This window comes from Neofelis nebulosa, chromosome 7 (genome assembly GCF_028018385.1).
Source record: "Neofelis nebulosa isolate mNeoNeb1 chromosome 7, mNeoNeb1.pri, whole genome shotgun sequence".
Taxonomy (NCBI): domain Eukaryota; kingdom Metazoa; phylum Chordata; class Mammalia; order Carnivora; family Felidae; genus Neofelis; species Neofelis nebulosa.
This window is the reverse complement of record NC_080788.1, coordinates 41,400,337-41,427,512: the sequence shown is the minus strand read 5'-3', so window position 1 is coordinate 41,427,512 and position 27,176 is coordinate 41,400,337. Positions and strand designations below refer to the sequence as shown.

At 37.8% G+C, this 27,176-nt stretch overlaps 1 protein-coding gene and 1 non-coding gene across 19 annotated transcripts in view; both read right to left on the bottom strand.

The window, feature by feature from the left end:
* Positions 1-27,176, bottom strand: part of CSNK1G1 (casein kinase 1 gamma 1) — a 170,959-nt gene that overhangs the window by 118,847 nt on the left and 24,936 nt on the right. The window lies entirely within an intron of this gene.
* Positions 17,822-17,955, bottom strand: LOC131518515 (small nucleolar RNA SNORA61). The gene has a single exon (XR_009265186.1). It is a non-coding gene; the product is annotated as a small nucleolar RNA SNORA61 (small nucleolar RNA).

Sequence of the window (27,176 nt, the reverse complement as noted above, 5' to 3'; positions counted from 1 at the left end):
ACATTATTCAAAGGTCAACTATAATTTTATTTTATTTTTTATTGATTCTTTTTTTTTTTGAGAGAGAGAGAGTATGTGCAAGCAGGACAGAGGGGCAGAGAGAGAGAGAGAAAGCACCTAAAGCAGGCTCCATGCTCAGTGTAGAGCCCAACTCAGGGCTTGATTCCACAACTCTGGGATTGTGACCTGAGCCAAAATCAAAAGTCAACTGTAATTTTAAATAGGCATATACTATTTTAGTTATTAAAAAAAATCATAATGGGTGTCTGGTTGGCTTAGTCAGAACAGCATGTGACTCTTGATCTCGAGACTGTGAGTTTCAGCCCCATGCAGGGTACAGAGATTACTTAAATAAATTTTAAAAAGTTAAAATAATTCCCTTGATTTTCTAACATAAATGAGCAAAACACGTCTGCAAAGCCACCTATCTTTACATTACCTTCTTCCTGTCTCATCTAGAATAGGTGGTCCTCCCACCCAAGGCAAATCATTTATAAACTGTATAATGTTTATACACTGTATCATCTCTCTCACTTATAACTTTATCTTCTTCCTCTCTCCTGATTTCCTACAAATGAGCACCAAACAAAGGTTTCAAAGGTTCAAAGGTTCAAAACCTTCCCATTAAAAATACAAGACACAACACTCATCCCATGGTCATTACCTCCTGTCCAGCTACCATTCCCTCTCCCATAGGCCCTACACAACCAAACTGAAGAGCTGTCCTCACTCACTGTTTCCATCTCATTACAGAAAACTGCACAATAGGATTTTTAATCTCATTCCCCCCAAACGATCATTACCTTTCTCTTCTCCAGGTAAACCACAACCTTAAGGTTAAATCTGAAGAACACTTTTCAGTCCTTATCTTTTTGATCTCCTAACACTGGTGGCCTTTTGCTCTTTCTTAAAAAATTCTTGGGGCACCTGGGTGGATCATTCAGTTGAGCATCGACTTTGGTTCAGGTCAAGATCTCACAGTTCCTGAGTTTGAGCCCCACATTGGGCTTGCTGCTGTCAGTGCAGAGCCCCTTTTAGATCCTTCGTACCCCCTCTCTCTGCCCCCTCCCTACTCATGTGCGCACATGCATGTTCTCTCTCTCAAAATAAATAAACATTTAAATAGTCTAAGAAAAAAAATTATTTCCCCTTTGAGTTCATGCTATCATTCTCTTCTGACTTTCCTCCTATCTCTGTGTCTGCTCCTTCTTACTCAGCCTGTCCCTAAATTGTTTCATTTCTTCTGAATACTGGCCCAAGTCTCTCTTCTCATTCAAGACCACTTCCTGGCTCCTAGACATGCATTCACGCATCACAAATTTGTTAAGCATTTATTATGTAAAAGACATCATTCCCAGGCACTGCTACATTATTCTAAGCACCAATATCATACATTCATTTACACACTGATGCATCCTAATTTACACTTCCAGCTATATCACCCTTCTCCTGAGGTTGAGATTTATATAGTCAGGGGCATACACAAGTTTTCTACCTAAATGAAAAAAATTCAGACACTTCAAACTGAACAGCACCAAGTGAATTCATCTCTTGGCTTCCATTTCTCCCAACACCTCCATCCTCCCTAAGAAAATTTCAAACCTACTTTATTTTCTTGGGATCTTATCTCAAAGCACAATACTACTAACCATCTACCCTGTGAATTAAACAAGAGACAAAAGAACTGTCAATTTTAGCTCTTAAATAACATTCACATCCATAAGCTTTCTCCATCTTGATTAATATAGCCTGGCAAAGAAACCAGCCTCCCAGAGGGATGGAACAGAATCTCTAAACTGATCTCCTTGCTCCAGGTTTCTCCTCTCAAATCTTACCTCTCCATAGTAATTTGTTCACCACTGTAGCGTGAGGAAACTTTCTAAAATGCAAGTCTGGTCACGTTATCCTCCAACTCAAAGGCTTTCAATGGCTTTCCAATGACCTCAGAAAAAAGGTACGATCTTTTAAGTGGCTTAAAGTCCTTCCTGATATGGCACTTGCTTACCTCCCCAGCTTCAATTCTTTCCTTACATTAACACCAAACTTACTTCATTCCTTCCCAAAGACGCTCAGCCTGGATCCCTTAAATTAACTTAGGCTCCTCTTTAGCCTTTACCTTAAATGTCCCTTTCTCTGGAAAACTTTTCCTGACTCCTCAATTCCATGTAACGTGTACCTCGTATGTACTCCTCTAGCAGGGGATTTGTTAAGGCAGTGAAACTATTCCTTATGATACTATAATGGTGGATATATGTCATTATACATTTGTCCAAACCACAGAACGTACAACACCAAGAATGAACCCTAATGTAAACTACAGGCTTTGAGTAATTATGATTTGTCAAGGTACGTTCATCAATTATAACAAATTTATCACTGTGGTGGGGGATGTTGACAATGGCAGTGCTATGTATGTGTGTTGAGGGGAGAGGTGTATGAGGGATAAATCTCTCTACCTTCCTATTTTACTGTGAACCTAAAATTTCTCTAAAAACTGAAGTCTTAAAAGAAGATATACACTCTTTAAAATATTGTATCCACATAAAAGAGCTTTAAGGAATTAACAGCAATTAACTAAAGGAGTCTGCATAATTTTCAGCTGTTGACAAGGAAAAGTACAAGCACATATCTATTCAAAGTGGAGTTCTTAATTCAATCAACAAACATTTAATGAGTGTCTCCTATGTGCCTGAAAGTAGAATAGTCACCAGGGATAAAATGGTGAAGTCAACAATATGTAGTTCTTGTTCTCATAAAGCTTACAGTTTAGAGGTGGCATCACAATAACAGGAATAAAAGAAATACAAATTTGGGCCATGCTACAAAGAAAAAAAGACCTGCTGAAATAAAGTTTATGAGGAAGTCAAAAGGGAGAGTTTTAGACAGAAGGGGATTAAAACCTTTAGTAGAAGCCACAATTCAACACTGTCCTTAAGGATGAGAAGGAGCCAGTCTTATCAAGAGCTACGAACAGAGTCTCCAGACAGAGAAACAGCCTATAAAAACAGACTTGGTGGAAGAAGACCAACAAGGCTGGGGATTACAGTTCTCAAGGTGAAGATACAGCAGGAGTCCATCATTCAGGATTTTTATAGATCATTGATACTGCAAGAAACCATTTAGGCATTTAAAGCCATGGAGTGACATTTATACATAAAGGGATTTAGATTTATAAAGGACATTTACATTTTCAAAATGATTAACCCCGAGTGCTATGTGACCTATTCAGTGAAATGAACCTGGACTTACTGCTGTGGTAAAAGCCAATTATTCCTTGCCATAGACGAGGAACTTGAAACTCAGAGAGGTTATAGTCACTGACTACGTCACACAGTCAAACCCAGCCAGGAGTCCAAAACCTGAGCTCTCTCCCATCTGCCACACTTACCAAAGGACCCTGACTGCACTCACTCACCCATTGAGCCCCAATGAATCAAAAGTTTACTGGTTCACAACTATCCTCCTGAAACTATTAAAAAAACACAAAAACGTGTAGTGATTTTTAAATATGTCCACAATTTTTTTTTAACTAGGAAGCCAGCCTAAGTCTCCGTCTCCCTTGAATGAATTAAAATTTCTTCTATTTCCCACACTATGTTCTTCATCACTTGAACATGATATTTATGCCCCCTTTTTGTAGCAGAATTTCTCCATGGGATCTCATTTGTGTGTGTGTGTGTGTGTGTGTGTGTGTGTGTTTTAATGTTTCTTTATTCTTGAGATAGAGAGGGCATGAGCAGGGGAGAGGCAGAACAGGGGAGGGGCAGAGCGAGAGAGGGACGCAGAATCTGAAGCAGGTCCAGGCTCTGAGCTGTCAGCATAGAGCCCCACGTGGGGCTCAAACTCAGGAGCCACGAGATCATGACCTGAGCCGAAGTTGCACGCTTAACCAACTGAGACACCCAGGCACCCCTGAAATAAAATTTAAAAAATTAAAAAACAAAACAAAACTCACTGATGCAGAAATTATAATGCTGAGAAGGACCAGATATCAATATGATTAGTCATGATCACTCCAAAGGTATGTGGTGGTAAAGTGAATAGTGGATATCCCATCTAAAGCACAGATATCTCTCAGCTCCTGCTGACTTCTACCATGTAAGAATACAGAGCCAATGTTACCAGCACTGATTTTACAGGAGTTGTTAGTCACTGAAATTTCAATAAAATCTCATTTTTATATGCTGGCAATTAATTATTTTAGATTTTAAATAATGTCCAAGACATCTGTTTACAACCTCTGATCTAAAGTTGTTCAAGTGAAATACAGCTTTTAAAGTCTTTAGCATAAATAATCTCCATTGACAAAAACAAGGATGGGAACCTACAAAAATAGTACCATGTTTAAACTAAAAAGTACCTGTTCACTCCAGCCCCCGCCCCCAAGTCTCCTCATGAAAAGCAGAAGTCTGAAATAATGATGTTTTCTACCAAGAAGTTCAGTATATCATGACTAGTACTATTAACTATATAAATTCTTTTCTTATTCAAGGAATATTCTCATTTCTAAATTTCAAATCCAATTGAGAACAATTTAAGGTAGAATTCAAAGGAAATGAGCAGCATTCAAAACAAAAGTTTATTCCACGTCAGATAACGCAAGCATTTATATGACAGAGGGTTTATAAAGGAAAAAGGCTATGTTATATCATACAAAATTATAAGCCCACGAGCTGTTTCTGATACTGAGCTAGGTTATGGCCACAGACATCACAAATTTCATTTAAAAGCATCTGGTCTGGGGCCGCTGTGTGACTGAGTCTGTTAAGTGTTCGACTCTCGTATCGGCTCAAGTCATGATCCCAGGTTGTGAGATCCAGCCTTGCACTCTGCTTGATTTTCTCTCTCTCCCTCTGTCCCTCTCCACTGCTCATGCCCTCTCTCTAAAAATTAAAAAAAAAAAAAAAATTTTTTTTAAAGCATCTAGTCAAAGACTTAACAATTACCCTAAATAGTAACTGTCTTTCACTTTCTGAAATCCTTATTCTATAACATGTTTTTCTCACCTCATGGAGCATAAAGGCTTATAACAGGAATGTTCCCACATTCAGCTTTCTCTTTCTCAGTTTTATGCATAAACTAGCTACAAAAAAATCTGGTTTTTTCTCCCAAAGGTGCCAACAGCTAAGCTGTTTTCATCTCAGGTACATACTATGCTCTCACTTGGTACCTGCAAACTAAGTTGTTTGTTTTTTTTTTTAATTAAAAAACTGTTTTAATGTTTATTTATTTTTGAGAGGGAGGGAGAGAGAGAGAGAGAGAGAGAGAGAGAGAGAGAGAAACAGAGCCCGAACAGGGGAAGGACAGATAGAGAGGGAGACACAAAATCTGAAGCAGGCTCCAGGCTCTGAGCTGTCAGCATAGAGCCCAAAATGGGGCTAGAACTCGCAAACCGTGAGATCATGCATGACCTGAGCTGAAGCTGGACGCTTAACCAACTAAGCCACCCAGGCGCCCCGCAAGCTAAGTTTTAAAACTCAGTTACCCTGAAGTTTAAGACAGGGCTGCACTTTAATCATAGCAGTATGAAAGGCACTACACTATTATCTTCCACTTGCTTTTGTCATGAATGAGTCTCCATTTTCCACTGTTTTTATTGGTAACTTGAAGAGCTGCTGTTGAAAATCTGCTGTAATATTAATCAATTTTTATTTAACTTTTGTCCAGTGTCAAATAATTATTTGTAAATCATTGGCTAAACATAAAAGCAATTTCACCCATCTGATTAGAATGTTTAAAGTTATATTTATCCCCCTCTTTCTTTCAAAAGGCCATCATCTGCTTATTCTGTCATTTTATAGCTTACACGGTAGTACAAAAGGAGTAGTTTCCTTCTAGTATTCTTAATATAAAACCACTCTTTCTCAGTAGATTTTATTAATCTCTGCATATACTTTATAGGACATAATGAAAACCTGAGATAGTTCACATCTGTCAGACTGTAGAACAGTGACAACTATAACATCTAAAATTTATTGGGCCCTTTTGTGCCAGGCACTTTTTAAGTGCCTTAAATATATTAATTCATTAAATCCTTCTACAACCCTAGAAGATAGTAAAAGTTTTACTATCATCCTCATTTCATGCAGAAGGAAACCAAGTAAGGTGTGCCTAAGATTCACAAAACTGGGAAGCAATGGAGCCAGCATACTTGGGAGCCTGACTCAAGAGTCCTTTATGAACACTATACTAATAACTAAAACCTACAGGAATAGAAGCATATGGGTGCCCTATGATAGCATACTCCTGTAGCTAGAGGTTTAAATGAACCCCATCCAACTTCTTAATGGTTAAGATTCATCTCTGACTAGCACAACAAACACAGAGATTATCACAAGGAAATGTATTCTTTTAGGAAATATGAGTACATCTTCATGTATAAGTATATTCAAGTTTTGTCAAGAAGATGATGTTGAACATGTAAGGTAAAATTTATTACTATGGAGTCCAATGCTTCATAACATGTTAGGTAAATTCTGAACACATAAAAGTATCTTAACCATTAGAAGTTGATTAATACAAAATTTAATACAGAATTCTTTTGGTCATTTCAATTTCTGTGATATCTGGAGCCATGGCCACTTTTCCCTGTAATCATTCTTAAAAAAAAAAAAAAAAAAAAAATTTTTTTTTAATGTTTATTTATTTTTGAGAGAGACAGAGACAGAATGTGAGTGGGTTAGGGGCAGAGGGAGAGGGAGACACAGAATCCGAAGCAGGCTCCAGGCTCTGACCTGTCAGCACAGAGCCTGACGCGGGGCTCGAATCCACAAACTTTGAGATCATGACCTGAGCCGAAGTTGGACACTCAACCGACTGAGCCACCAAGGCGCCCCTCCCTGTAATCATTCGTTTGTTTTTTTTTTTTAATTTTTTAAAGTTTATTTATTTATTTTGAGAGAGACATAGATAGCATGAGTGGGGGAGGAGCAGAGAGAAAGGGAGAGAGAAATCCCAAGCAGGCTCTGCACTGTCAGCACAGAGCCCGATGCAGGGCTTGAACCCACAAAACTATGAGATCATGATCTGAGCTGAAACCGAGAGTCAGATGCTTAACCACCTGAACCACCCAAGCGCCCATCCCTGTAATCATTCTTTACTACTAAATTATAATAAAATAAAGTATTTATTTTAAGGAAAATGGAATATGAATGTTGAACAACATTCAAGTGGTCTTCAATGATATTTTACCTCCACTGGGATATGGCAATAGTGACATTACCCCACTCAGAAGCAGCACTGCGAGCTTCTATTTGAATCCTACAAATATACATATATGATCAGCTTTAAACTTCACGTATCATTATTTTCAGTAAAGGAAATTGAATCCCAGAAATTAGCAGCAGTTGAAGTGAGGAATTTAAGACTAAGAGACAATTCACATATCTTGGGGTGCCTGAATGGCTCAGTAGGTTGGGCAGCCGACTTCAGCTCATGATCTCGCAGCCCATGGGCTCAAGCCCAGCATCGGGCTCTGTGCTGACTGCTCAGAGCCTGAAGCCTGCTATGGATTCTGTGTCTCCCTCTCTCTGCGCCTCCCCCACTTGCACTGTCTCTCTCAAAAATAAACAAACATTAAGAAACAATTCACATATCCTGACAGCTGTTAGTACTACATAATACTCATATTACAATGGATTACTTCATACCAAGAAAAACTCTATAGTACTAGAATCATAAAAGACTAACCATTTCTATGAAATATTAATTAAAATTAGAAAGAATTAGATTCGGGGTGGCTGGGTGGCTCAGTCGGTTAAGTGTCTGACTTCAGCTCAGGTCATGATCTCACAGTCCGTGGGTTTGAGCCCTGTGTTGGGCTCTATGCTGCTGACAGTGCGGAGCCTGGAGCCTGCTTCAGATGCTGTCTCTGTCTCTCTGCCCCTTCCCACCCCCCCCCAACTCACACTCTGCCTCTCTCAAAAATAAACATTAAAAAAAAAAAAAGACAGAAAGAAGGAATTAGATTCGTGACTACTTTAAAAGTTTTATTTATTATTATTTTTTTAAGATTTTATTTTTAAGGGGCACTTGGGTGGCTCAGCCAGTTAAGCATCCAACTCTTGATTTTGGCTTAGGTCATGATCTCATGGTTTTGAGACAAAGCCCTACATTGGGGTCTGTGCTGACAGTGTGGAGCCTGCTTTGGATTCTCTCTCTCCTCTCTCTCTGCCCCTCCCCTGCTCATTCTCTCTCTTTCTCTCTCAAAATAAGTAAAAACTAAAAAAAAAAACAAAAAAAAAAAAACAAAACAAAACAAAAAAAAACAACCATTAAGGACTAGGGAATTCATCTTTATTTTCAGAGATTACACACTCAGCTAAACATAAGCTAAAACTACCTGGGAAGAAGGAAATAAATCTTAGCATGTACATCTCAGGGGTAAAATACAAAAGTATGTACCATTTTCTAAGAGTATCTCATTCAAGGAGCTAGAAAGAGGCACTTTCAATTTAAAACTAAGGCAGTGATACTAACAAAGCTCCTGAATTTAATATTCTTTTAAATTTTTTTTAACGTTTTATTTATCTTTGAGACAGAGAGAGACAGAGCATGAATGGGGAAGGGTCAGAGAGAGAGGGAGACACAGAATCTAAAACAGGCTCCAGACTCTGAGCTGTCAGCACAGAGCCCGAAGTGGGGCTTGAACACGCGGACTGTGAGATCATGACCTGAGCCAAAGTCAGATGCCCAACCGACTGAGCCACCCAGGTGCCCCATATTTTTTAATAGAAATATTTATGTGGGGTTACTTGGGTAGCTCAGCCAGTTAAGCCTCTGACTCTTGATTTTGGCTCGGGTCATGATCTCACAGTTCATGAGATCAAGCCCTGTGTTGGGCTCTGTGCTGACAGCGTGGAGCCTGCTGGCATTCTCTCTCTCCCTCTCCTGGTCATTCTCTCTCTCTTAAAAAAAAAAAATTATAAAACATTAAAAAACTGCCTGTAGATACCTGGATAGCTCAGGTGGTTGAGCGTCCCACTCTTGATTTTGGCTGAGGTCATGATCGCAGTATCATGGCACCAAGCCACTCATCAGGCTCCATGCTGACCGCGGAGCCTGCTTAAGATTCTCTCTCTCCCCTCTGCCCCTGCCCCCCCCCCCACTCATGCTCTCTCCCCCTCAAACAAGCAAACAAACAAACAAACAAACAAAAACCTGCCTGTAAGCTTCTTCAATGTAGGAGCAATCTTGTTCTCACTGTAATTCCAGTGCCAATATTGGGCTTAAGACAAAAGAGTTTATCAATAAATTTATGATTCATGAATGGGTAACACTACCCTTAATCATATGTCCATTTATCACTATATTAATTGTAGCTATTTTTAACCTTTCTGCTTACTAAACTGGACTGTGGAATTCTAGGGAACTAAGGGCTGCTGTCTTAAGTACCTACAGTGTCAAGCACTATGCCCAAACCACAGCAGAGTAAATATTTAACTGAATGATTGTTTTTAATTAACTGAAATTTACCTAACAGGTACTCTCAATTAATTAAATCCTAACACTCTATTTCACTCATTCTGATTACAAAAACATTATAAAAAACAAAACCACAGTATACACAAAACCCATAACCCACACTACAGACTCTGTCTTTTCTCTTATTTGAGGCCAGGAAGTCTACTGTTATTAGTATAAATTCACCATGCACTCAATCATACATCATTGAATATGCTCAGAAGTGTTACAGAGTAAAAGATTTATAACATTCACAGGTTCTATCATCAGAGAAAGAGCCCATTTTATTCCCTACAATAACAGGGATATCAGTAGTATATTTTTAAATCATAAAAAAAATCATCACATACAAATCTAGTATTCCCAAAATACTATAAGCCTCTTACAGGCAAAACCCCTTTTCTTCCTAATCATGCCCCTCAGTACCTTATGCATGATAAATGTTCAAAATAAAACAAGTTTTAGAAAGTTTAAAAATTCTCTGTAATCTTCAATTAAACAGGAGTTAATCCTGTTGCCTAAATCCAGGCATTCTAAACATTTTTTTATTCTAATGAATTGAATTTTTAAAAATCTGTGTTATAAGAGCTTTGAAAGAAATATATTAAAAGATACTATAAGAGCACTAAAAGCTTTATAATGTATACACCGCAGGTATCGAAACAGCTAAAACAATAAATGAATCAATGAGCTAATTCTCTTCTTTTACTCCTTTCTCCCATCACAGAACAGGTCATCCCCATAATATAGAAAAACAAAATGAAAATTAGTTTGATAATTAATTTCCCAACAGAAAATGGCTAGTGAAAAAGCAAAGTTCCAGGGCTAGTTTGAATTTGTGATCTATGCTGCATTCAGAAGACTTTTGAAAGTCTTTTTGTTGTTGTTTATTTACTTATTTTGAGAAAGAGAGCACGCACGTGCTAGCAGGGGAAGGGCAGACCAAGAGGGAAAGAGAGAGAATTCCCAGCAGGCTCCATGCTGTTAGTGCAGAGCCCAATGCGGGTCTCGAACTTATTAACTGTGAGATCATGACCTGAATTGAAATCAAGAATTGGACACTTGGGGCGCCTGGGTGGCTCAGTTGGTTGGGTGTCTGACTCTTGGTTTCAGCTCAGGCCATGATCTCACAGCTTTGTGTTCAACCCCCACATCGGGCTCTGTGCTGGCAGCAAAATAAATAAACTTAAAAAGGAAATTAAAAAAAAAAAGAGTTGGGGGGCGCCTGGGTGGCGCAGTCGGTTAAGCGTCCGACTTCAGCCAGGTCATGATCTCGCGGTCCGTGAGTTCGAGCCCCGCGTCAGGCTCTGGGCTGATGGCTCGGAGCCTGGAGCCTGTTTCCGATTCTGTGTCTCCCTCTCTCTCTGCCCCTCCCCCGTTCATGCTCTGTCTCTCTCTGTCCCCAAAATAAATAAAAAATGTTGAAAAAAAAAAATTAAAAAAAAAAAAAAAAAAAAAAAAAAGAGTTGGATGCTTAACTAACAGAGCCCCCCAGGTGCCCTTTGAAAGTCTTCTAAAAATCCTTTTCTGATTGTTGCATGCTTAGTTAAAATTATGTCCCTCACTCATACAGCCACTTCGGAAAACGGCATAGAGGTTCCTCAAAAAACTAAAAATAGAACTACCCTACGACCCAACAATTGCACCACTAGGTATTTATCCAAAGGATACAAAAAAGCTGATTTGAAGGGGCACATGCACCCCAATATTTATAGCGGCACTATCGACAATAGTCAAAGTATGAAAAGAGCCCAAATGTCCATCAACTGACAAATGGATAAAGATGTATCCATTACAATGGAATGTTACTCAGTGATCAAAAAGAATGAAATCTTGTCCTATGCAACAACATGGATGGAACTAGCGTGTATTATGTTAAGCGAAATAAGTCAGTCAGAGAAAGATAAATATCATATGATTTCACTCGTGGAATTTAGGAAAAAAAACAGATGAACACGGGAAGGGAAGCAAAAATAAGATGAAAACAGAGGAAGGCAAACTATAAGAGACTGTTGAATATACAGAACAAAACTGAGGGTTGCTGGAAGGATACAGGGTGAGGGGGATGGACTAAATGGGTGATGGGCATTAAGGAGGGCACTTGTTGGGATGAGCACTGGGTGTTATATGTAAGTGATGAATCACTAAATTCTACTTCTGAAATCATTCTTACACTATATATGTTAACTAATTTGGATTTAAAAAAATTTTTTTAAATTATATCCCTCAATTACCTCCATATTAAATCAAGAATAGTGCTCAAAATGTACTGTATAGGAATATAGTCAATATTACAGCAACTTTGTATAAGTGGTAACTATAATTTCATAATGTATACAATGTATAAGGTATAAAATATCAAATCACTATAATGTATATCTAAAATTAGTAAGATATTGTATGTCAATCACATTTCAATTAAAAAAACATGCTTATATGTCACCATAATTATAACTTAAAACTTCTTGTTATTTACATAGTTTAAAGTAGGCAAAATTATTAATAAGTATTATTCATATAAATGCTACTTTATCTTCTATGTTTTTTAGGGCAAGAGCTAATCTTCAGTTCTTCCTTTACAAAAGCTCTTTCAAAACAAATTATATTTTGAGTAGTTTTTATTCAGGTTTTAAGAAAGACTGCTCCAGTCCTCCTTATGGTCAGTGTCAAAGAGCATGGAGAAGCTGGGTGAGATATGTGTTACAGTCTGTACTTAGAACAAAAAGAATAAGATACAGTCTGTACTTGAACAAAAAGATTTGTTCAACTGTGATGCAAGTCATGATATTTTCCTTATTAGTACTGTATCTTAAACTAGGCAGCCATAAACATCTTTAATAGTACACAAGATAACAAACAAAAGAAGACATTAAAATTTTCTTTTCAGGTTTAGTTGATGAAAGACAACTAAAGAATGGCTAATAAATAGGACAAATACTGCAGAAACTGAAAGACCACGACTATCCTCTTCATTCTGAGGGTGTGAAAAAAGTGTTTAAAGAAGTTTAAAGCTACAAAATCTTGGGCTTAAAAAGCTATTTCTATACAAAATTCTACTGAATAGCTGATCATAACATATTGCATGTAGTACATATGCCTTAATTCAGACATTGAAAATTTTTTTCAGGATGAAAATAAAAGATTGGCTCAGTTGGTTGAGCGTCCGACTCAGTTTCAGCTCAGGTCATGATCAGAGGGTCATGGGATTAAGCCCAACTTTGGGCTCCGTGCTGAGCATGAAGACTGCTTAAGATTGTTTTTCTCTCTCTCCCTCTGTTCCTCTCCCCCACTCACTCTCTCCCTCTTTATTTATTTAAAAAAATTTTTTTTTTAACATTTATTCATTTTTGAGAGACAGAGACAGCATGAGCGGGGAAGGGGCAGAGAGAGAGGGACACACAGAATCCGAAGCAGCTCCAGGCTCTGAGTTGTCAGCACAGAGCCTGACACGGGGCTCGAACTCACAGACCGAGAGATCATGACCTGAGCCGAAGTCAGACGCTCAACCGACTGAGCCACCCAGGCGCCCCTCTCCCTCCTTAAAAAAAAACTAAAAAGTTTTATTCACACATCATTGAAAGTGTTTAACTGACTCCAGTCCTAAGGAAAGATCATCTAATCAGGGTACCTGGGTGACTCAGTCAGTTAAGCATCTGCCTTCGGCTCAGGTCATGATCTCACAGTTGGTCGGTTTGAGCCCTCTGTCAGCACAGAGCCCACTTTGGATCCTCTGCCTCCCTTTCTCTCTGGCCCTCCCCTGCTTGCACTCTCCCACTCCCTCAAAAACTAAATAAACATTAAAAAATTAAAAAAGAAAATCATCTAATCAAGTAAGTCAAAAGCTTTAATTGGGAGATTATCAACAATTCTTACAATCTGGACTTTCTGGACAAAATTTTCACATATATACTGTACCTGTTACGTATTTGCTTTGTTCTAATTATAGACACACACCGCTATTAGAAAAAAATAATCAGAGGCGCCTAGGTGGCTTGGTTGAGCGTCTGACATTGGATCAGGTCATGATCTCATGGTTCATAGGTCGAGCCTCACGTCAGGCTTTGCGCTGACAGCATGAAGTCTGCTTCGGATTCTCTGTTTCCCTTTCTCTCTGCCCCTCCTCTGCTTGCACACACACACACACTCTGTCTCTCTTAAAAATAAACAAACATTAAAAAATTAAGAAAAAATAATCAGAAATCACAGAAAATTACTATACAAAAAGTGAAAAGGAAACCTCACCACCAAAGAAGACTTCTGGTAAGTTTTTTTTCCAATCATATACTAACATTTTTGTTTGTCTGGTTTTTACTGTGGTAAAATATACATAAAATGGTATTCACCATTTTGTAAATATACAATTCATTGGCATCAAGTACATTTACAATGTTGTGTTGCCATCATTACTATCTATATCCCAAACTTTTTCATTATCCTTAAACTTCGAACACACTGAACGGTAACTTCCTCTTTCTCCCTCCCCTCAGCCCCTAGTAACCTCTATTTTACCTTCTGTCTGTATGAATTTGCCTATTTTAGATACCTCATGTAAGTGGAATCATACAGTATTTGTCCTTTTGTGTCTGACTTATTTCACTAACCACAATGTTTTCGAGGTTCAACTATGCTGAAGCAGGTGTCCAAATTTTCTTCCTCCCAAAGGCTGAATTTTAATATTTCATTTTATGTATATACCACATTTTGTATATTCATTTATCCGTCAACAAATGCTTGGTGTCCTTCCACCTTTGGGCTACAATGAATAACACTGTTATGAACATTAATGTACAAATACCCGTTTGCTGATTTCAGTTGTTTTAGATATGTATCTAGGAGTAGAACGCTAGGTCATAAATATGATAGTCCTGGATTTAACTTTCAAGAAATCACCAAACTATTTTCCACAGCAGCTGTATGATTCTATATTCCCACCAGCAATATAGGTTTCCAATTCTCCATATCCTCAACACCTGTTTTTTTTTTTTAATATAACAGTCATACTAACGGATAAAAATTGTATCTCGTTATAGTTTTGATTTGCGTTTCCCTAAAGACTAACAATGTTGAGTATCTTTTCATGTGTTTATTTGTATATCTTCTTTGGAGAAATGCCTATTCAAGTTCTATGTGCATTTTTGAAATGGACTGTTTTTTGTTGTTGTTGAGTTTTAGGTATAATATTCTACATTATTAATCCCTTAGCAGACTTGCAAGACTTAGGACTTGCAAGTTTTTTTTTCCCACTTTGTAGTTCATCTTTCTACATTCTTAATAGTATCCATTGATGCACAAAGCTCTGAATTTTAATGAAGCCCAATTTATCTAGTTTTTCTTCTATTGCTTGTCCTATTGGTTATTTTATCTATAAAACTATTGCCAAACTATATGTCATGAAGACTTTCCCAAAAGTTTTTTTCTACGAGTTTTAATAGTTTCAGCTGTCAAGTTTAGGTCTTTGATCCATTTTCAGTTAATTTTTGTGTATAGTGTAAAGGCTCCAACTTCATTCTTTTCCCACCATCATTTGTTAAAAAGATGGTCCTTTCCCCATTGAATGGTCTCAGTATCCTTCTCAAAAACCAATTAACCATGGAGTCTCTCTCAAATAAATAAACTTAAAAAAAATAAAAGCAGGATCACTAGGATCTATGTGCATATTGTTAATGGATTTGACTATACAATTGTGGGAGCTGATTAAACATTCAGTAAGGCTCTGAGTCTGTTGCTAGAGCTTGCAGTTCACAGGCATGTAGTTGATAAGACAAGATGGAAAATTTGAAGCCATGAGCACAGGCTAGAACCAACAAAAACAGACTGGGATGCTATCAGTTGCCACCATTTTCAAGCTTGCTGACGTAGGAAAAGCTGCGGGAGAAGCTGGACATCGTTTTTTTTGTTTTTTTTTTTCTTAATATTTATTTACTTGGAGAGAGAGAGAGAGAGAGGGAGGGGGGGAGGGAGGGAGGGAGAGGGAGACCCCAAAGTTGGTTCTGATATTTGCTGATAGAACAGAACCTGACATGGGGCCCAATCCCACAAACCATGAGATCATGACCTGAGCTGAAACCAGGAATCGGACACTCAACCACCTGAGCCACTCAAGTGCTCCAAAGCTGGCATTCTTAACTCAAGGAGCTAAACATGCATTTGGCCCAGGAGTAGAAGAAGGTGAGGGTAGACTTAAGGGAAGGTGGAGTCATTGAAAGAATGAGCCACTTACACAAACCAACAAAGTGAGCTAGTAGGTAAGTGACAACACATATGAGCTATAATAAAAGCATTTATTATAAGTGTAAAACCCAAAATGTTTGCTGCTTCACTTACACCCTCTAGATCTTGTATGAAAATGTCTTTTGTAGCCCACCCTAACCCGAAACATATAGGGAAGAGAATTCTGGGAAATGTAGTTTATTCTAGCTAAGCTGATACATTACAAAAGCCATCACACAGGTTTAGAGATATATATATATATACACTAAGTAAAATTTTCAGTATTTTACCATTACATTGATTTTCCAGTGCAAAAGACTCATGTGGGGAGCCAGCTAAAACACAGATTTATGAGCACTGCACAAGATTCTAATTAAATGGACCAAGAATTGGGGGCTAGAAATATTTTGTTTTATTTTTGTATTTTTAAAATATTTTTTTATTTTTAAGTAATCTTTTTTTAAAAAAAAATTTTTTTTTTTTAACATTTATTTATTTTTGAGACAGAGAGAGACAAAGCATGAACGGGGGAGGGTCACAGAGAGAAGGAGACACAGAATCCGAAACAGGCTCCAGGCTCTGAGCTGTCAGTACAGAGCCCGACGCGGGGCTTGAACCCACGGACCGTGAGATCATGACCTGAGCCGAAGTCAGACACCTAACCGACTGAGCCACCCAGGCGCCCCTATTTTTAAGTAATCTTGACACCCAATGTGAGGCCTGAACTCACAACCCTGAGATCAAGAGTCACATGTTCCACTGACTGAGCCAGCCAGGAGCCCCCTGAAATATGTGTTTTTATGAAGAATAGCAGGGGTGCCCAGGGGGCTTAGTCGGTTCAGCAACTTCAGTTCAGGTTATGGTCTCATGATTTCTGGGTTTGAGCCCCACATCGGATCCCGTGTTGATAGTGTGGAGCCTGCTTGGGATTCTCTCTCTTTGCCTCTCTTTCTGCCCCTCCTCCACTCACACTCTCTCTCTCTTAAAAATAAGTAAACTTAAAAAATATTTTAAAAATAGAAAGAATAGCAAATGCATGGAATTATTTTACTATGCTTAGAGAAACATTGATAACAAATATTAGAATAATGGTTCTCAATCTTAGTTGCATATTTTAAAAAATTTAAGTGCCCTAGCTATCTTCATCTTATCAAATCAGGATATTAAGAGAGGTGTGGATCCTGGTTTTGTGTAGTTTTGTGTTTTACTAGTGACTGCTGTGCAGCCACAGCTGAAAACTACTGTTTTATAGCAACAAGTGGTTAAAAAAAAAAATACTCAAAGTAAAAAGGATAGGGTCCTAGTAAGTGTATTTAAGATTGGTCCATATTTATTTACCATGTATTTAAGATTGGTCCATATTTATTTACCATAGTGCTGTTTCATGAATTAGTGAAGATTGTACTTAATCAAAGTATCCTTCTGCATAGTCACATTTGACTCTAAATGTAAACTAGATTATACTAACTGTAGCAGTTCATGGAGAATGCTGTCTGTAGGCTCACCATACTCTGTCATTTAATCTCCTTCAATAATACCTCTGTGAATTAGTAAAAATAGGTGGTTAGAGCCAGCAGTCTCACTAAATGAAACTTTGTCCTCTTCCAACCTATTCTTTTATTTTTAAAAAAAATTTTTTTTAACGTTTATTTATTTTTGAGACAGACAGAGACAGAGCATGAACGGGGGAGGGTCAGAGAGGGAGACACAGAATCTGAAACAGGCTCCAGGCTCTGAGCTGTCAGCACAGAGCCCGACGCGGGGGCTCGAACTCATGGACCGCGAGATCATGACCTGAGCTGAAGTCAGCCGCTTAACCGACTGAGCCACCCAGGCGCCCCAAGCCTATTCTTTTAAAACTAAGAAAATATGTCAAAATTTTTCTGACACAAAATGATCATCTGCTACTGATATTTCAGCTTTTCAGTATTCAGTCAAGTTTTTTTTTTTTTTTAAATATTTACTTATTTGAGGGAGAGAGAGGCAGAGAGGATCCCAAGGAGGCCCTGCGCCGTCCGCACAGAGCCCAACACAGGGCTTGATCCCACAAATCGCAAGATTATAACCCTAGCTGAAATCAAAAGTCAGACACTTAACAGACTACACCACCCAGGCGCCCCTAAAATTTTATTTTTATTTATTTATTTTACCTTGTTTGAAACTAGCCCACAACCTATATACCAGACTATAAGCACTGGGAGGCCAGCTTCAGTGTTCTTTTTCCTCCCTCTATGATAACTAAGACCAGCATTCAGATCTAATGACAAGTTCCAGCTTCAAGTTTGCAGGCTTAACCTTAATTAACAGGTCTGATTTTAATAGCAGTACAAGTGAAAAGGGAAAAATAAGGTTAGTTAGCCTGCCCAGAAATTTATAGATTCACACCTAAAATTTCAGATAATAATTTTCAGAATTGTATTCAACATTATAGGAAATTTCTTAGGCATATCCATATAAATTCTACAACTATTTTAAAAAATGAAATGAAGTATATTGACAGGAAACAAGTCCAAGATGTATTAATTTCTCCTCCCCCCAAAAGTAAACTCTAAAACTTTAGATTTCTGTATTATCCCGTTTCTTTTTTATTTTTTTACTTTAAAAACTGTACATTTTAAACAATGTTATATGGTTAATTGGTGTTTTCTTAAATATTTATTTTGAGAGAGAGAGAGAGAGAGAGAGAGAGAGAGAGAGAGAGAGAGAGAGAGAGAGAGGGCACATATGCCAGAATGGGGAAGGGGCAGAGAGAGAGGGAGAGAGAATCCCAGAGCGCGACACAGGGCTCAATCTCATGAATTGTGAGATCATGACCTGAACTGAAATTGAGTCAGACACTTAATTGACTGAACCACCCAGGTGCCCCTGATCTTGCTTTTAGATTCAACTCTGATACAATGAATCAAGGAAGAACCACAGGCCTAGTTATTTTATCCTCATTCAATCCATTGCAAGCAGTTCATTTCTCATTTCACCATCTTTATTCCTGTATCTTTTTGTTCCAGCCAGACATGAAATAGCAGGAAGACAAAAGGAAGCTTTCCAAACTCAGGTGACCTTCCTAAAGTGTATTTTAACCATGTATTTCTGAATATACAACACAGAATTTTAACACTGTGCTATATACATAGTGCTGGATACATTTCCATAATTGTTTCTTCCTACAAAACACAATCAAAATATGAATGGCAAAAGCCCATTTATTTATTAACAGGTATTAATTGACTGCTTTCTATGTACCAGGTATTAAGATATACACTGGCTAAAGACACAAAATACATAGCTTTCGACAGCTTTAAGAGGGGAGCCTGGGTGACTCAGTCAGCTGAGTGTCTGACTTTGGCTCAGGTCATGATCTCACAGTTCATGAGTTCCAGCCCTGTGTGGGGCTCTGTGCTGACAGATCAGAGCCTGGAGCCTACTCTGGATTCTTTATCTCCCTCTCTCTCTCTCTCTCTCTCTCTCTGCCCTTCCCCAACTCCTGCTCTATGTCTCTGTCTCTCTCTCTTAAAAATAAATAAACACTAAAAAAATTTTAATGGCTTTAAGAAATATGAAAGGGGTTCTTACAGATGTGCAAGAGATATTGGCAGTATAAGGAAGTATAGACAAGGAACACCTAACAATTTAGTGGGTAAAAATAGTTCTAAGAAGAATGAGATTTAAATTGTGTGTGTGTGGCGGGAGGAGTGGTGTAAGGGTTCCTGAAAAAAAAGTTTAAGAAGAGAGAGAAAAGGCAGCAGAGGAAAAAAAATACGTACAAAGGAATGGAGTCAACAGAATGTAGTCTCTAATAGAGCTGTTCTCACAGCAGGGTCCCTAGGTGAGGAGCATCAACATCACTCAGGAATATGTTAAAAATGGAAATTTTGGGGTTGGGATGAGCACTGGGTGTTATACATAAGTGGACATATCACTAAATTCTACTCCTGAAACCAATACTACACTAGATGTTAACTAACTTGATTCTAAATTTAAAAAAAAGAAGAAGGAAGGAAGGAAGGAAGGAAGGAAGAAAGAAAGAAATTAAGAAAGAAATTAAGAAATTAAGAAAGAAAGAAAGAAAGAAAGAAAGAAAGAAAGAAAGAAAGAAAGAAAGAAAGAAAGAAAGAAAGAAAGAAAGAAAGAAAGAAAGAAAGAAAGAAAGAAAGAAAGAAAAATGGAAATTTTGGGGCCCACCCCAGATCCATTACATCATAAACTCTGGAGGTGGGGCCCAGCAATCTGTGCTTTAACAAATCATCTGCGTGGCTCAGTTGGTTCCTCTAGGGGAGCCTGGGTGGCTCAATCAGTTAAACATCTGATTTCAGCTGGGATCATGACCCCACTCACTGTGAGTTTGAGCCTTGCACTGGGCTTTGCGCTGACAGTGTGGAGCCTGCTGGGGATTCTCCCTCTCTCCCTCTATGCCCCTTCCTCACTCGTGCACATGCTCTCTCTCTCTCTCAAAATAAATAAATAAACTTAAAACCCCCCCACAAGTCCCCCAAATGACTCTGATATACACTAAACTCTCAGAACTACTGATCTAATCTGATCAAGGAACTGTAATTAATATTAAAGCAAAGAAAGCAGACAACTGTCAGAGGTCAAACTGCACAAGGCAGTGTATGTTAACATTAAGCCCTGAGAAGTTTGGGTCTCTCTTAATTAACACTGCCAGAAACAACTAGAAAATAGACATTCTTTTCAAACTTTCATGGGATATTTATGAAAGTTAGCTTTGTGCTATAGCCAAGAACGACTAAGATTTATCCAAATTTTGATGTTGCATTTTCATTATTATTGAATTTTAAGTGTTCTTTTTAAAAAAATTTTTTTAATGTTTTTTATTTTTGAGAGAGAGTGAGACAGAGCACGAGTGGGGAAGGGGCAAAGAGAGAGGGAGACACAGAATATGAAGCAGGCTCCAGGCTCTGTGACCACACAACCTGACGTGGGGCTCAAACTCATGAACTGTGAGATCATGACCTGAACTGAAGCTGGATGCTCAACTGAGCCACCCAGGCACCCCAAGTTTTAAATATTCTTAAAACTCCATCATAAATTCTTCTGTAACCCCAGTTATTTACAAGTATATATATATATTTTCAGACATTTTTTTAAGGTTACTTTTTAAAAAACAGAGCCCCAATTTAGTTTGCATTGTCATCAGAGAAAGTGATCTGAATTTCCTATTTTCTTTGAAATGTGTTGAGATTTTCAGGGGCACTTTTTAAGGTTAAGTAATTATCTACTGCACTATCTGAAATTTTGCATTCCACACAGTAGCAATTCTATGGTACTGATTATTTAAAATTTGAATTCAGCGTGGGGCACCTGGCTGGTTCAGTCGGGCACCCTGCTCTTGATTTTGGCTTAGGTCATGATTTCATGGTTTGTGAGATCAAGTTCCGTGTCAAGCTCCACGCTGGATTCTATGCTCAGTGCTGAGCCTACTTGGGATTCTCTCTCCCTCTCTGCTCCTCCCCCGCTTGCACACACTCTTTCAGAATAAACAAACATTTCAAAAAAATTTTTGAATACAATATTCTATATTCACCCAGTAATTCAAGCTTGTTTATTGTGTTGTTCAAGTCTTTTATCTCCTTAGTAACTTTTTTGGTTTTATTAAAATCTATTATGATGGGGTGGGGGGGGCACGCCTGGGTGGCTCCATCAGTTAAGTGTCTGACTTTGGTTCAGGTCATGATCTCACGGCTCGTGAGTTTGAGTCCGTGTTAGGCTCTGTGCAACAAGCTCAGAGCCTGGAGCCTGCTCTGGATTTTGTGTCTCCATCTCTCTCTCTCCCTCAAAAGTAAACATTAAAAAAAATTTTTTTAATCTGTATTGGTGGTACATTTGTACATTTATCCTTGTAATTGTTATTTTTAGTTTATGTATGTTGAACGTGTGTTATAGGGTACAAATAAAGTTGTAATCCTAGTATCTTCTGGTAAACAAAGCCTTTATTATATAAAGTGGCAGAGACTGCTGGTGATCTGTACCAATAGTCAATTTCTCTTCTTTCCTCAGTAAATAAAATCCCATTTTGCTCTAGGCAGCAATATGCTTGCCTAAAATACATTTCATAATGGTCTTGCTAAGTGGAACTTCAATGAACCACATTTAGAGATGGCCTAATAGCTTGCATAGGTTCCACACCCATCCCTCATCCTTCCTCCTACATGGAGTCTCTGAGAGTTGGTGCCCAAAGCAGCCATCTTACCATAAGGTTAGCCACAAAAGATGGCAGCACTGAAAACACTCAGCGAAGTATCCTGAGACTTTGATGATAAAAATGAAACCTCCATAATCAGCCCTAGAATGTAAATCTCTAGACTCTTTCAAGGGCAGGAGGAAGGGGTAATATACACCTACCTTCTTTAAGTCACTGTTAGTTTCTGCATCTAACTAGCAGCAAAAACCAATTCACATCTGAAACACGGATTCAGTTTAACAGTGCTCCTTTCCCTGGAGTAATTTTATTATATTAATGCAACTACCAATTTCTTTTGGTTCCTATTTTGACAGGTATAACATTTGCATCCTTTTTATCTTCAACTCTCCTCTGTTGTAATATTTTAATCTCTTAAAAACCTTATGTTGTTGGGGCACCTGGATGACTCAGTCGGTTAAGCATCTGACTCTTGATTTCTGCTCAGGTCATGACCTCACAGTTGAGGGGTTTGAGGCCCAAGTCGGGCTCCATGTTGATGGTACAGAGGCTGCTGGGTATTCTCTCTCCCTCTCTCAAAACAAACAAACAAACTTTTAAAATATTGTATATTTTTAAAAAACACACAAGTTCGTTTTAGCTTATGTTTTACATAGAGTCTGACAATCTTTGTCTTTTACCTAGAGCATTTGATCCATTTACATTCATTATGATTAGTGATCTATTTGGCCTTATTTTTACCATATCTTTGTCCCACTCTTGTTTCTTTCTCCTTTTTTTCCATATTATTTGAAATTCCCCTCTCCTATTCCACTTGCCTTCTAGTCAACTTTTACTCTTTCAGGGACTACTCTAGAAATTTTTAAATGCACATATAAAGTTTCAAGCTATATGTCTCTTACCCTTTTCTCATTGGTCTACACGTAGAGTTTTGTTTAGATGTTGAATTGTTTTGTTTAGATGTTGAATTCATTTTTTATTGCTGCTGTAACAAATTATCACAAACTTTGTGGCCAAAAAAAAAAACAAACAAAAAAACAAAAAAAAAAAAAAAACACAGATTTTTTATCTCACAGTTTTGGAGGTCAGAAGTCCAAATTGGATCTCACCAGGCTAAACTCAAGTTGACAGGGCTGCATTCTTTGTGGAGGCTCCAAGGAAGAATCCATTGTCTTTTTCGACCTCTAGAAACCACCTGTATTCCTTGGCTCACAGCTCCTTCTTCCATTTTCAAAGCAAAGAATGTAGCATCTTCAAATTTCTCTGGCTCTTCTGCCTACTGTTTTTCCTTACAAGGACCCTTGTGATTACAATGGGCTCACCAGATAATCTAGGATAATCTCCCCATCTCAAAATCCTTAATTTAATCACATTTGCAGAGTTCCCCTGCCATTTAAGGTAATGTATTCACAGGTTCTAGGGGTTAGGATATCTCCCTGCATAACATTCCTAATTACTTCTTCAAATCTGTCTTCTACTTCACCAATTCTCTTTTCAATCCAATAGGCTATTAAACCTGCCCTTGAAGTTATCACTTTAATTATTATATTTTTGTTTCTGGATTCTAATTATTTTGGATAATCCTTTGTCATAATTTCACTTCTCCCATTTGCTTTATCAGATACATTAAGCACATTTATTTCTGTCTTTAGTATCCAGTAATGACAATACTTGAACTCTCTGTGGGTCTGATTTAGATATTTTGTTTTGCTCATGGTAACCTGTTTCCTCATGTGCTTTGTGTAAGACAGCTCATATTCTCTGGAATATATCTTTGGTAATTCTTTGAAGACTCTGAGAGGTTATTCCTCCAGAAAGAATTTGGATTCATTTCTGTCTTTGCCAGGGCACAATACCAAGCCATAATCACTCAAAACAAGTCTCAGAGATTTTTTGAAGTCACAGAGGTAGTGGAGTCTCAAATCTCTATGAGGACATGTTTCTAATGATAAACATTCAGGGAAAACTTTTTTCACCCTCTGTTTATATTCAAGGCAAAGAAGGATAAGTTTCTGTCTCTCTTTGCTAGGGTGAGTTTTTTTCTGCTTCTCCCTTTCCTAGTGGGCATATAGCTTTTTGTGGATTCTCATTTTAGGAAGGTGGATCTCTGGCCTGACTTCCTGTAATGCATGGCTTCTATTGTCTCCTGAGTCCCATGTGTACCTCTTAAAAACTGAAAACACAAGTCATCTGGAACTAGTAGATGCCTTCAGCACAGCAGTCATCAGATGCTTCTAAACTTCTCTGAATTTGGGCTCTCTGTGTTTTGTTTTTTCATCTTACGTTTTGCTAGTTCAACCATGACTTTTTAAAGTTTTTAAGGGGGCGCCTGGATGGCTCAGTTGGTTAGGTGTCCGACTTCAGCTCAGGTCATGATCTCACCGTTCGTAGGTTTGAGCCCTGTGTCGGGCTCTGTGCTGATATCTTAGAGGCTGGAGCCTGCTTCAGATTCTGTGTCTCCCTTTCTCTCTGCCCCTCCCCGACTTGTGCTCTGTCTCTGTCTTTCAAAAATAAATAAAAACATCAAAAAAAAAAAAAAAAGCTTAAAAAATAAATCTATCATTTTTAGGTGTTTAATAGTAGGAAGATTTTATTTGCTTTTAAAGATAGTATCCCTTGGGAAAAAAATAATCTCCTTTATCATTGGAAATAAAGTAAATGTATACCTCTATTCTAAACTGATAATGTAAGATTATGTTACACCAGTGGTTCTGAAATTATAGCTTTCTTGTGTTATTTCATTTCCTTATTCTTTTTCACTCCTTCGAAGTTCCTTTCTAAGGGGTGTCCTTTATCAAATAATTATAAGGAAGTATTATTTCATAGTCTTTACCATCCATTTCTAAGACCCCTAAAACTTTTCCAGTATCTCTAACTTTTAAAACAGGGCTTTATAGGGGCACTCAGCTGGCTCATTCAGAAGAGCATGCAAGTCTTGATCTTGGGGTTGTGAGCTTGAGCCCCATGCTGGGTGTAGATATTACTTAAATAAAACTTAAAAATTTTTTTAAACATGGCTCTACAGATTATACATATGTATTTATGATATTACAAAATAATAAATATTAAGTATGGTATACTTACACACATAGTGCAAGTAAGAATGGGAAATAAAAATGATTTCTGTGCTAGAATTGTAAAATTCTCATTTTCTTTTCATTTTTAAATATTTTCATTACATTACTTATGCAACAAAATGAATACTACCACCATTTTAAACTAACTAGCTCTCCTTTTCTATACTAGGTTGAAAAATTATTCATACAAATATGCTACTTAACCCTATCAGCCATTCTCTCATGTAACTGTTTTAGAATGTTAGTAAATTTCTATAGGCAGCCAAATGTAAGCAACAGTTACCATATAAAGTTTGTCAAGCTGCATTTTAATTTCAAAGCTATAGAAAGACAACTCACTCTCTGTGGCTGTCAGATCAGCCACAAGTATATTTTATGGGCAAAACCAATGCAGCTCCAACATCACCATCTGCCAATCAGGCTGAAATCACAAACTGGTAAATGACTATTTCAATGCACCTCCTCTGTAAAGAAGAAGTTAGGATGGCTTCATACCTCAAAGGTGGGGGAAAGCACCAGACTCACAAAAGGGTTCCATGGTAAACAATGGACAGAGAATCTAGGGAAACAGTAACCTTTGATAAGGCCTCAATTTCTTTATTGCTAAAACAACGATAACCACAGAAAAACAGCAAAACTGATCAGAAATCGGGGTGATTAGCTGGCTCAGTACAGCATACTACTTTGGGTCTTAGGGTCTTGACTTCAAGCCCCATGTTGGGCATAGAGCCTACTTTAAAAACACACACACACAAACTGATCAGAGAGGTGGGCCAATCCACCAAGAGGGCTCTTCCCCCTTCATTCTGTTCTTCCTGTCAGCACGTTCAAAGCAGGTGGAGGTAAGTAGGTAAGGTAAGAAAAATAAGCAGACAAAAGACAACCATAACCTCTCCTCATATCCACATAGAGGGCCAAGAAGTTTCTCCTGTTCTTGTGCCTGCATACCAAACAACAAAATTCTGAAAAGGACTTGAATTTGTTATGGCTTGACAGTTTATATTTATTGCTACTGCAGAAAGACCCAGAAATTTCTCCCTTCTTTCCTGTGACTCCATACTGAATTCACAAGAATCCATTAAGAATTCTGAGACGTCTATCTGCAGTAAGAGTCTCTGACTGGGAAATAAACCCTCAGTTGAAAACCCAGTGAAAATACTAAAAAATAATGTTTGAGAGAAGCAGATGAGGAAATGCCTCCCCAACACCTCAAAGGAGAAAAAAGTGCTGCTAACTCTGTATTCAGTATCATTACACTAAAGTAAGGGAAATGCATATCAGTTTCACTTTGAAACAGTAAAAGCAACGATCAAGAAGAATGTTTCTTTAAAGCCAAGAAAAGCAAAATGGAAAAGGAAAAACTGGCAGGCTCACTATGAAGAAGCAAACAAAAACACCTAAAAATCCTTATTTTAACATTTCTTTGGGAGCCATTAGTTCAACCCTTCTCTAGTAGCTTGCTCAGAACTCAAACATACACACGCCCACAGGATTCCCATGATTCTGGGCCAAATTCAATTATCAAGACAGTGTAGCGAAACAAAATTTTGTACATTTGGCTGCATCAAAGTCCATGTCTAAACCAATGTTTTATAATTCTAGAGCAGAATAAAATCCTGTTACTCCAAAGATAACTCAGTTTCACTTGTCCCCTTTTCCTTTTCTACCACCTGTTAATGATCATAAATCATTTTAATCAGTTACATAAAATCTTTAGTCTCAAAAAACTAAAGGACAGTATCTGATTATTCACAAAATTCCTAGGGTAAAAGTGAAATTTAAACAGAAAATGAAAAACTTCCTTTAATGAGTTATTACAAGATTAAAGTATTAACATATTAATCTTGAGATTTTATCTTCCCCACCTATCACTCACACACCTATCTAATTGGCACACACCTATCACCCATAATTGGCAGACCTTATCCCACCTTCTAATCTATTCATGTCTCTATCAATCACAATTCTGTCTAATCAAGTACTTCATATATACATATATGTGTGTGTGTGTGTGTGTGTGTATGTCAAACTATGTGCACAGATATAATTATCTTTAAGTATAAGAATCCGTCATTAGTCTAATCATTAGGAAATTATGTCCTGAACACTAAGTTTATCCTTTTAAACCCGAAAAGTTTAGACTTACATACTTTATACTGAAATACGAGCTACTACAAAAGTAACTTAACCACGGGTCCTAGACAATTCAAAAAGAAATATGATATAAATATTGGAAAGGAAGAGAAAAAAAAGAGAAGAGATAATAATTT